The sequence below is a fragment of the Platalea leucorodia genome (genome assembly GCF_965183815.1).
Source record: "Platalea leucorodia genome assembly, chromosome: 5".
In the NCBI taxonomy this organism is placed as follows: domain Eukaryota; kingdom Metazoa; phylum Chordata; class Aves; order Pelecaniformes; family Threskiornithidae; genus Platalea; species Platalea leucorodia.
Window position 1 is genome coordinate 54,627,190 of NC_138827.1, and position 10,134 is coordinate 54,637,323.

Below are 10,134 nucleotides of genomic sequence, written 5' to 3' on the forward strand. Positions count from 1 at the left end.
AGTGCTTTTGCTTTAAAATTACACCCCTACTGCTCTGTATAGTCGGTTTGTAAACAAATCTTTGCTCATTTCCTTCAAATGCTGCACAGTTTGCCATTTGAGGATGCTTTACATTTTTGTCAGAGATTTTTTTTTTTAATCAGTATGCTCTACTATTTTTAATCTTCGTTGCGTGTGGAAAATATATTATGAAACAAGTAGGATGTAACACAGTTGTGTAGTTCTCTACAGTGTAGTGCTGGGGGCTTGCTGCGGTCTTCCCATCGCTCACACTTTCACCCTTGATGTCAGCATTAAATACCAAAGGGAAAAAAAATCCATTGCTGTTTCAATACAAATAACTTTTGAGGTTCGATGCTGATTGTGTTTAGATTGCAAATCAGTGACTTTACAGAAAGTGGATTTGGTCCAGTTTAAACAAAATCTTATTTTTAGCCCAGAAGAATTGTATTGTGGTTAGTGAGTAATTTGTATACATCAGCAGTAGGTCATCCTAGATGTTTTAGGGAATGGTGCACGGAAGTCTGTAATCGCATGATTCTTCTGGCATAGGAAAAGGCATATATTATATATTTACATGCATATGTGTTAAAAACCTACCGGCCTTGGTCATATGCTTGCAGCAGAGGAACGCTGTCAGAAGCTGTGGCTACGTGCAAGTCTTGTTAACTGTTGCTGGGTTTTATCAAGTCTGAAAGGGGGGTGTTTCATTCCTGTATTACGAGGTGTATGAGCCAAATTGACTAATTATGACACTGGTAATGTCCAGCAGAACAGAGTATAGAAAGGGATGCATAGTATGCACAGTGCTGTAGATCAAGGGTCTGGCTTTGTAGATTTTATATGTCCATTTTACACTGATTTTATTCTGTCTTACAAAGCTTTTATTGATGCTGTTAGATAATAAGACTTTACTGAAAACACTAGGCAAGTAAGATGTTTCATTTTAATAAGGTGCATATGAAAATGTAAATCCAGAAAATGTTTCTAGGGTGTAGAACCAGCAATGTTAAGGGGAAAACTGAACTAATTGTGTGCAGCTAGAGAATTACCCCTAAAATGATAATACAAAGCTAACTATGCTATGATTTTGAGGACCCTGGGGATATAGGTAGCTGATATGGCTTAAAGTTTTCAATTATTATAAATAACCCATGGGCAAACTGAGCAACAGGGCAGAACTTCAGCCTTGGCAGAGGACGCTTCTCCTTGGGAAGTGGCACTTTTTGCCCCTGAAAAAACAGCCAGTACATTTTACCTTCCACCCTACCCTACATATAGTGCAAAGTGAGCTCTCTGCGAGTCTGGTTTTGGCTGGGGGAGGCCACTTGTGCACCTGATAGCTGCAGTGTAACTGAAAGGATTCTTCAGCTTTCCAAGATGATGGAAAATCAGGGAGATATGATAGTGCTGTTTTTCTGAAGGCTGCCCTTCTCCACTTGTTGTTTTGGGATTGTCTATAATAACAAACTGGTTATATGTTGGAACAGGAATTTTTCTTAAAAATAAAATAGTTTGCTGTGGCAGGATTCACCACAAGGTGGAGATTTTATGCATCAACCAGGTGCATTTTATGCTCTCTTTTTTTTTTTTTTTTTTTAAGCATATAAACCAACTTTGCAAAAAATCAGTATTATTTTTACTTCTGAGAGAGTTGTTTTACGTACCCTTTGGTCCAGATGAAAGCAGTCTGTGGAACAGAGTAGCTTCCTCAACCTCACCATTTTTACATTGGCTGAAATTTTTGGAGGAGGTGATTCCCTGAAAGCTGTTGTTCCTGTTTCTATTTTAGGTTTAACTGCATATGAAAGGTTATATATAGAATATACATCAAATTCACATCTCTGTGCTGAGGTCAGTTTACTGTTTCCCTAAGGCAAGGTTTCAGGACAGTATTGGGAGAAGAGACAGCAATCCATAATGACTGACATCCTTCAGTAATGCCACTAAAAGAAGGGGAGACAGAGCAGCAGCAGGGAAAATGTTGTTCCTTGGCACTGGTGGTACTCCATTTTTGCACTGACTCCTGAAAATCCAAGGCAAATGCTATTGTTCTAATAATAATAGTGATTCTTCTGAGATGGCATTTCTGTGGAAGGGAGATCGAGGCTTTGCAAAGCCCATCACATGTCTTCCTTGCAAGGTGTGTACAGCCTTTATGTAGAGTTTTCAAAGCAACAAAATCTTTCCAGCAAATGCTGGAAATTCCCCCGATTATTTTTATTCATTTTATCTGTAGCTATGGTTCAGTAGGAAAAATTAGTAAATTCCTCACTTCTCATCAGGAATATTTGCACCCCGAAGTGAAATTCAGCTCTGCCATTCCAGGACATTTGTTAACAGCTGCACATGGAAATTAAGTCACAATTCTATACATAGTGGAATGCAAGCTAATACTTTTTTTTTTGCCCCAATAGTAGGTAGAACCCCACATGACCTGTTTTTGACAACTTTTTTTGACAACTTTTTCACTGCGTATTACTGCCCTCTTTTGCTGGATGTTTTTTTCTTATTGTATGATATGATAAATGATGATATGCAGCTCATTTTTGCTCTTCTTACTGTTTAGATGATACCTTGAGAATAAGCTCCATTGATGAAAAGAGTGACTTTACATCAAATGTAACTAGTGAGATGAGATGTGAAATGAGACACCTGTACACTTCATCTCATCATTTTGCATCATGGCCAGGTTTCTCCCAGGTAGGCCTGTTTGCTTTGCAAATTCTTTGCCGGTTACCTGTATTATAACCTGGCTATAGGGGATCTGCACACTTCTTGGTACGTGGTAAACATCAATTTGTCTCAAAACTAGAGAGAAAAAGAACACAAGAATTGCTCATTAATAACAGCTAAAATTTGAATCTCTGCCTTATCCAAATCCAGGTTGAGCTCTTTGCTTCGGGAGGTGACTAGACATTGAATTCACGTTATTTTAAATGAAAGTTAATGAAGCCTCAGCAGAATGGCTTCCAGAACCGTGTGTTTTGTTTTTCAGATGAAATGTATTAGACAATATTATTCTTTTCCTCATTTGCAAACTTGGTAGTCACAAATTCAGTCCTGCCTGACTCGTTCCTGAAAAACAAGCCCTAAATGATTTAAACTCAGCTTGAAGCACTCTAGGACAAACTTTTTCCAAGGAGCGTAGACGAATGGAGTATGAAACACAACATTTTTATCCCATATGATAGTTTGAGTTTGAGGCAGAGGCTGACTCTGAAAATTTCATCCTAGCTACTGTCTGTCACATTTTTTTTAGGTGGCAAGACTTTTAATTCCTTTTTATGGTGAATTTAAAGGAAAAGGCCATAAACATAAGCTATTAGCTTTTGGCAGCCACGCTCTGGATCAGATCTATGGATTTTTTTTTTTTTTTAATTTCAAATAATTTTTCAGAGATCTTGTTTAGATACACTCATCTATGGGATTTTCTTCCTATTTGAACTGTACCTATTAGAATGGAAAATAGTTTTCATTGTTACTTGAATGAAGAAAATCAAGTTTTCTTTATTGGCGATCGGCTACCAAACTTAAACTGTGAACTTCTCCACTATTGTGATTCAGTTCTCTGGGTTTCTTTTAGCAGAGTCTGGTTTTTTTCTCCATGCAGCCTCAATAACCTTTGTATTTCCGACGCAGACATTTGATCACAGTTAGCTCTGAAAAATACGTCATGAGATTTTGTAAATCCCTTACATAAAGAAGTGTCAGCTGACATTTTATCTGCTTTTTGTCATCTCACAAAATGGCTGTAACTCATATTAGGGTAATTGCTTCTGTTATGCCATTTATAGTAAGCACTATATATCAAAACAATCAAAAAAAACCCCTTCCACAGAAAATCCATCCATAGAGAGAAGATTTGCAAATATTACGTTCCTCATTGCAGATGCTGGAATTTTCTTTTAACTACTTCCTGCTTAACTTTTAGTGAATTCTTTCATCCAGTCTCACGCTCTTTTGTTGTGTAGTTGAAAGCTGGTCTGTTGTTATGCAGTGAATACCATATTTTGTAATCTTCCATCGCTTTCTAGCATGCTGACATTAAACTGGATAAAGGAAACTGTAGTAGGTTTTACTGAGTAGAAAATTGTTTCAGCATAATGCTTTTTTACATAAAACACCTCTTTGGGTACTAAAGTTTATTTAGTTTTGTTCATTTATGCCTTTTCTCATTCAGTTTACAGAAAGTAAACATTATTTCTGCAAAGAAGAGATTTGTTTTTTCTACAAGAGCATTTACCAGATCAATTTAAAACAGTGCAAAATCTGCTGTTCCATCTAGTGACCTCTACTCTGCAGGGTTTTGTAAGGTTTCCTGAGAATTCATAGTTTCATAAGGTGAGCTACCTTTAGTCACTAAAAGAACTCCACAGATCCTGTAGATGCAGCATTCATAGGTGTATTCATCAAATGCTTGAACAGAAGAGCTGGACCCAGGATGTGATATGGATATGTATATTATATGTCAGATATAATCACTTGCCAAAGGAGAAAAAAGGAAAAAAGCAGCAACACTTTAGCATAAACTGCATAAACCAAACCATGATAGGGTTTACTGAAGATTGAATCTAACTCCACTTACAACATTTATCCACATATATAACTATATATATAACTATAAATCATCTGTATTCACAGAATATTATGATCAAGCATTCAAAAAAAAAAAAAAGCAACACTGCCTAAGTGCAGCTCATGTGCTTCTTCTAATGTAGGCGTTTGTCTGATGGGATGCTGAGTTTTTTCCTGGAAGGCTTTGATGTGCGAGGCTATGCAGAGTGATGCAGTTCTGTGGGCAGTTACAGTATAAAGACTGCCAGTGACTGTGCAGAGACGGATTTATTAACTCAGGCAGTTCGTTGTAAACTTTTGTCCTTAAAGCAATGCTTAATAGAAGTATTGGGATATTTTTACAATCTGAACTACATAAGTGTAACATCTCATAATGATTTTCCACTTTCTTAGCTACAGATGAGTTTTCATCAAGGTCTAATATATCGCAATAAATTTTCTATATGTGAAGCTCACATGTGAATAATAATTGTGAAAGCTTATCCGTACAGTGCAGTAAGACTTTTTGTCAGGGCTTTTACATTTTCAGTACGTGATGGGACTTTGGTGATCAACAGCAGAATCTTACGAGGTGGATACACCCACAGTGCGTATAATAACATTCAGTGGAGATTTATTTTGGTGCAAGTCTGTGGAAGCGTGAACTGTCCTCAACTTGTCCTCCAGTTTTCAAACGCTGCTTTGTAAGTATTGCAAAGGTTTCTGTGTTAGTTGCTGTGACACTGCTGTACTTACTGTGATCAGCAAATTAATTTTAAAGTAACTCCATTGGGGGTTGTAGTATGATCAAACACAGCTTAAGTAACGACATTCAGTGCTTTGAGAAGTGGGCAACTCCACTCTGCAATTTCTTGTAGTGAGCCTTCACTCAGTGCCCACAGAAGATGCCATCAAGGTGTATTTTTCATTGAGGGCTAGATGTGGATTAAAATGTTGATATTAAGATGTTGAGTTCATTAAAACTGGCTCTAGCTCTTCACAGCTGGGAGGCTGGAAGAGTCATCTGGTGTCAGACAAACAAAAATGTTCCATGACACAAATCTCATGGCAGCTGTTTGGGATGGACAGTGGACTGTGCCCTCACAAATTATAGTAATAGCTTGCACCAGGGTGGGGAGGTTCCTGGAGCAGGTTGTGCCCAGTGCAGGCTACCTAAACTCCCTCTCTAGTCATCTCCATTTCCAGAATTAAATCAGGAGTATTTTCCAATATTCTTGTAATGGCTTGTCACTTTGCCTCACTTCCAACATACTCTTACGATTAAAAAAATAGGAAGAAATTAAGAAATAAAAGGGCTGAAATGACATTAAATGAGCTGGTTACTGGTGAGGGAAAAGGACGCAGAGACCAGATAAAAACTTTTCCCCATGATCCTTTTCCTTAAAAGGCCTTTAGAAACTCAAGCAAGTGGGTAACTTGGTATAATTATTCGTAGTTACTCATGGGAATTGAAGGCACTTTAAGAACTACTCAGGTTGGAACAAGAGTTTTAATCCAGGAAGATTCTGCCAAGAAAATGTACGTCTCAGGAGAGAAAATCTGGAGAAACTCCTGCTTTTTTCAATGTGAAGTAAGAGGATTGTGAAGGAGACATCACATCATGTTATGTCTTGCCAAGACATATGACTCTAAGCAAAGGCAAATGATTTAGAAATTGTTCAAATGCTTTTATGCTTTTTGAGACAGCCAACTATGTAATGGCATAAAAAACCGGCTGGCTTGCTGGGCTCAAAAGGAAGCCTCCAAGGGAAATAATGCCATTGCAATACTCATCAGGAAATAAAGTCTCGCTGGTTTTAATTTCTTTTCCCTAGAATTTTCAATTAGTGAAAATGTATAATGAACAAAAATATAAAAATAGAAAATAATTAAGGAGACACAAACACTGCAGTGGCTGTAAGAGATCAGACCCACAGCCCATCTAGTTTATTATTTGCTAGGGAAAACATCTGACATTTCCTTTTGGTGCTTGAACTCTGTTATAGGTTGAAGCCTGTGTGCTGCGAAAGAAATGTCATTGACTTATCGTTTTATTTGTGTACATTAGTGAACCAGAACCCAGTGAACTGTACTGCTGCAGAGCACCTTTTGCCTGTAGGAATGCCCCTTTACAAAAAGCAAAATGAGGGGATACCTCCTGAAAGGATGTTTTCTCAGAAAAGGGTATGTGTTTATTTGTTCCAGATACTGAATTGTCAGCATACAGGTTAAAGGACTAACTCATGTCTAGCTGAACATCTCCTTGCTGTTTGTAAGAGTAATGCATATGATCTTGTGAACAGTTTTTGTTCTTGTACTCCACGCAATTCGTCCTATATCATGAATTTTGATGGAGTTTCTTTGTGGAGCAATTGTAAATTTGGTTTAATATTGACATGACTCTCTTCCACTATTTTTCTGTTTAGCCAGAGGTGGTCTCTAAAATATTTTTGGATTTATTTCCTATCCTAACCCTCAGTGAAGATAAATCATACAAACTCAACTGAAAACATTTCAGCTTGTCTGGTTCAGTTGTTTCCACTAGCTGTGGAAATTCTGTGCTGGTGCCACTTTGTGCCTTGCTGTGTGCTCCTTATAGGTAGTTCATTAAATCAATGAGGGCTTTGCAACATGTTCTGGCAATGCATGTTATTTTAGGTTTTCATTTCGCATGGCAGTTTTCCTGGGATTGTTTTGGAGAGAGCTGCCAGAGACCTCGGGCCAGGCAGCCCTCAGCTTTGGCTTGAGGACAGGTTTGGATGGAAATAGCAGGGTATATTTCACCATTATAGAGTTCTGTCTAGGGACCTAATTCTGTGCTGGTGTCCCCAAGGAGTTGTTGCTTCTTTGAGCCACCACCAGTTCCTTTGAAGTGACTGGTTCCAGACCATTGCAAAGGCTATCACAATCTTGTGATAGGCCTTCAGTGGTTTCTAGGTCAGCAGATGGTGGCAGGGCTGATGGGAATTACCATTCCCTGCTGGCTCCCGGTAAACTTTTCTTCTTTGCTTGCAGCTCCTTAAGAGTTTCAGCTCTTGCTGGAAAAAAAATGCATGACACTCTGCAGTGTATGTCTTTCCTCTTGACTTGAGTTTTGGAGGGAAGGGCCATAGCTCCTATGCTTATAGCTCCCCCATGGCTTGCTCTAACCACAAATACAGCTCCCAAAAGGCTCCTCCACCCTCTGTCCTGGACTTGATGAACTCGGATGATTCTGGGTCAGGCCTGTGAGGATCTCGGGGTAGGTCTTAATGGAAGTGTGGATGTGGCAAGCAAGACCTTGTGAACTTCCTCTCAGTGAACTCATTTGAAATAGCTGGCGCTCCTGCCTGTATCAATTAAATATGGAGTGTTTCACACAAAGTAGTTCTTAGGTGTTGTAACTTAGCTCTTGGGGATTTTGAAATGTTTATAGAATTTCCAGAGGGTAGGAAAGAGAAGAAATATTTATGTGTAGAACATTTTGTCGTTTCACTTGGCTGGTAAGAATGATTAGCCCCCTTGCCCAAGGCTCCTTATCCCCTGCTCTTTAACACTAATGAATGTAAATGACATAAAGGCAGTACTGTGAGAAGTCATATGTTATTGTCACACTATGAGCAATACTGAATGGGGAAGAAAAAACACCAACAAATGCAAAGCACTTTGCACAGCAGGAATTACTAGGTAATCCGGGTAAGATCCTTTTTCTATTTGCTGCACTTCACTGTGCATGCAGTATTACGGTATCAGTTGATTTGTTACCTGCTCCCAAACAAGTCTCTGCAGCTCCATGGAGATTTACATTGCAATGTTGTGGATATTCTACGAGTCTTATCCTGGGGAAGGAATATTTTAGTGTTTGCTAATTACCCGGAAGTCCTCCTCAGCACAAGGCAGTATAAGATTAATGTGAAATAAAGAACTTATGCACAACATCAGAATTTGGACAGTTAAAATGTTGTGGCAAAAAGGAGTGAAACAAGCCTGCATGCAGAAGTCTATCTTTAGATCAAATCCTAAAGGTCTCTTACACTGCTACCAGCCCATCAGCTGGATAACACTTACCTAACTGTGTAACTTGGGAACTGGTTCCTATGCAAAAAACTATGACTTTAAGCCTGCAGTCATCAAAACTAGTGTTGATTGGGGTAATGTGTTTCATTTTATACCCTAAGCCTGTTTGGATTTCATCCAGGTGAAAATCTCAAAACCTCCCGTTCCCAGGGTGTTCTGATTCCAACTTAATTAGGAGGGTAATTTTAATTTTCCTCTTGCTAAACTGTTCCTTTTTGCTCAGATGCTTAACTAAAATATTAATGAGTTGTTAACCTCCTGTGGATTAAAAACAGGCTTTTCCACCTGGCATAGCTATGTCCTTGTCTTAAGGTGAATCTTTTCTCTGACTTTGAACTTCGCATTTTGTATAGCCGTTTTTAACCATCTTTTTTAACTACCAGTGTCTGGGGTCAATAGCAGTATCAGTCCTGATTTTGGGATGGAGTGCTCAGCCCTGAACTCTAATTCCAGTTGTGCCCAAGGTCAGGCATTCATGAACAGAAGCACTGCTAGGAAAGCTACAGAACATATCTTTAAATATAGTAATCCCTGCCATATCCATATTCTTATCCAGGTCTGAAAGGGTATATTTGAAGCTTGCGGCAAACATTGCATTCCCCATTTGCATAATTTTTGTTTAAAATACAGCACAATGCTTTTTCCTGAATATGCACAAAGTGCTTTGTTTTGACAAGAGCTGAAAGTATTTTAGTCCAGCCTGGCATACAGACTCACCCATCTGCTCATTCCATGCATCTGTCGTAGATTAGAAGCGTGGCTTCCTAGAGAGGTTTTTTTATGAGTATGGTTTATGTTTTTTCAGTTGCTTGAATCAGTGCTGAAAGACATCAGGCAGTTAGGAAAACATGAAAAACAGAAGCTGGACAGACAGATTTGGAAGAAAACTTGCTGTTACTTTATGTCCAAGAGCACATCTAGAGCAGAACTACCATGATATGGTAGTGCTGCATGGTTTTTCAGATACAAGATGAACTGTGGCCGAAGAGCTTCCAAACTGGAATGGATTTGTGTAAGGACCCACATAAAGCATTTCATTATGTCTTGCACTGGATGGAGGATTTGAAGGATTCCTCTTGTGCTCAAAGAAGTTATGGAACAAGAAGCTGCCAGTATATTTGATGTGAATTTGTGCCTGATTCACTTGATGGATTTCATTGGCCAAGAGCTGATATATTTGCTGAATTAAATATCACTTCAAAAGTAACTCTCTGTTCCTGCTAATTTGAGAATAAGTCATCATTTTGTTGACATCTGTACAAAAAGGAGTAGATTACTGAAATCTCCTATTCTTCCTCCTTCTAGCTTGTACCCTCATCTTTTTCCAGTGAGAAAAAAACTGAAAATGCCTATTTTGACTGGGTATTGCAGCTAAGGAGGAAGATACATATATAAACCTCTGGGAAAAAAAAAGGAAACAAACTTTATTTTGCTAACTTCAAAAATAAAAGATAATAATTAACATTAAGGTAAACAACACTAACAGAAATAAATGTTTTGTTTAGTTGCTGAATAAAGTAC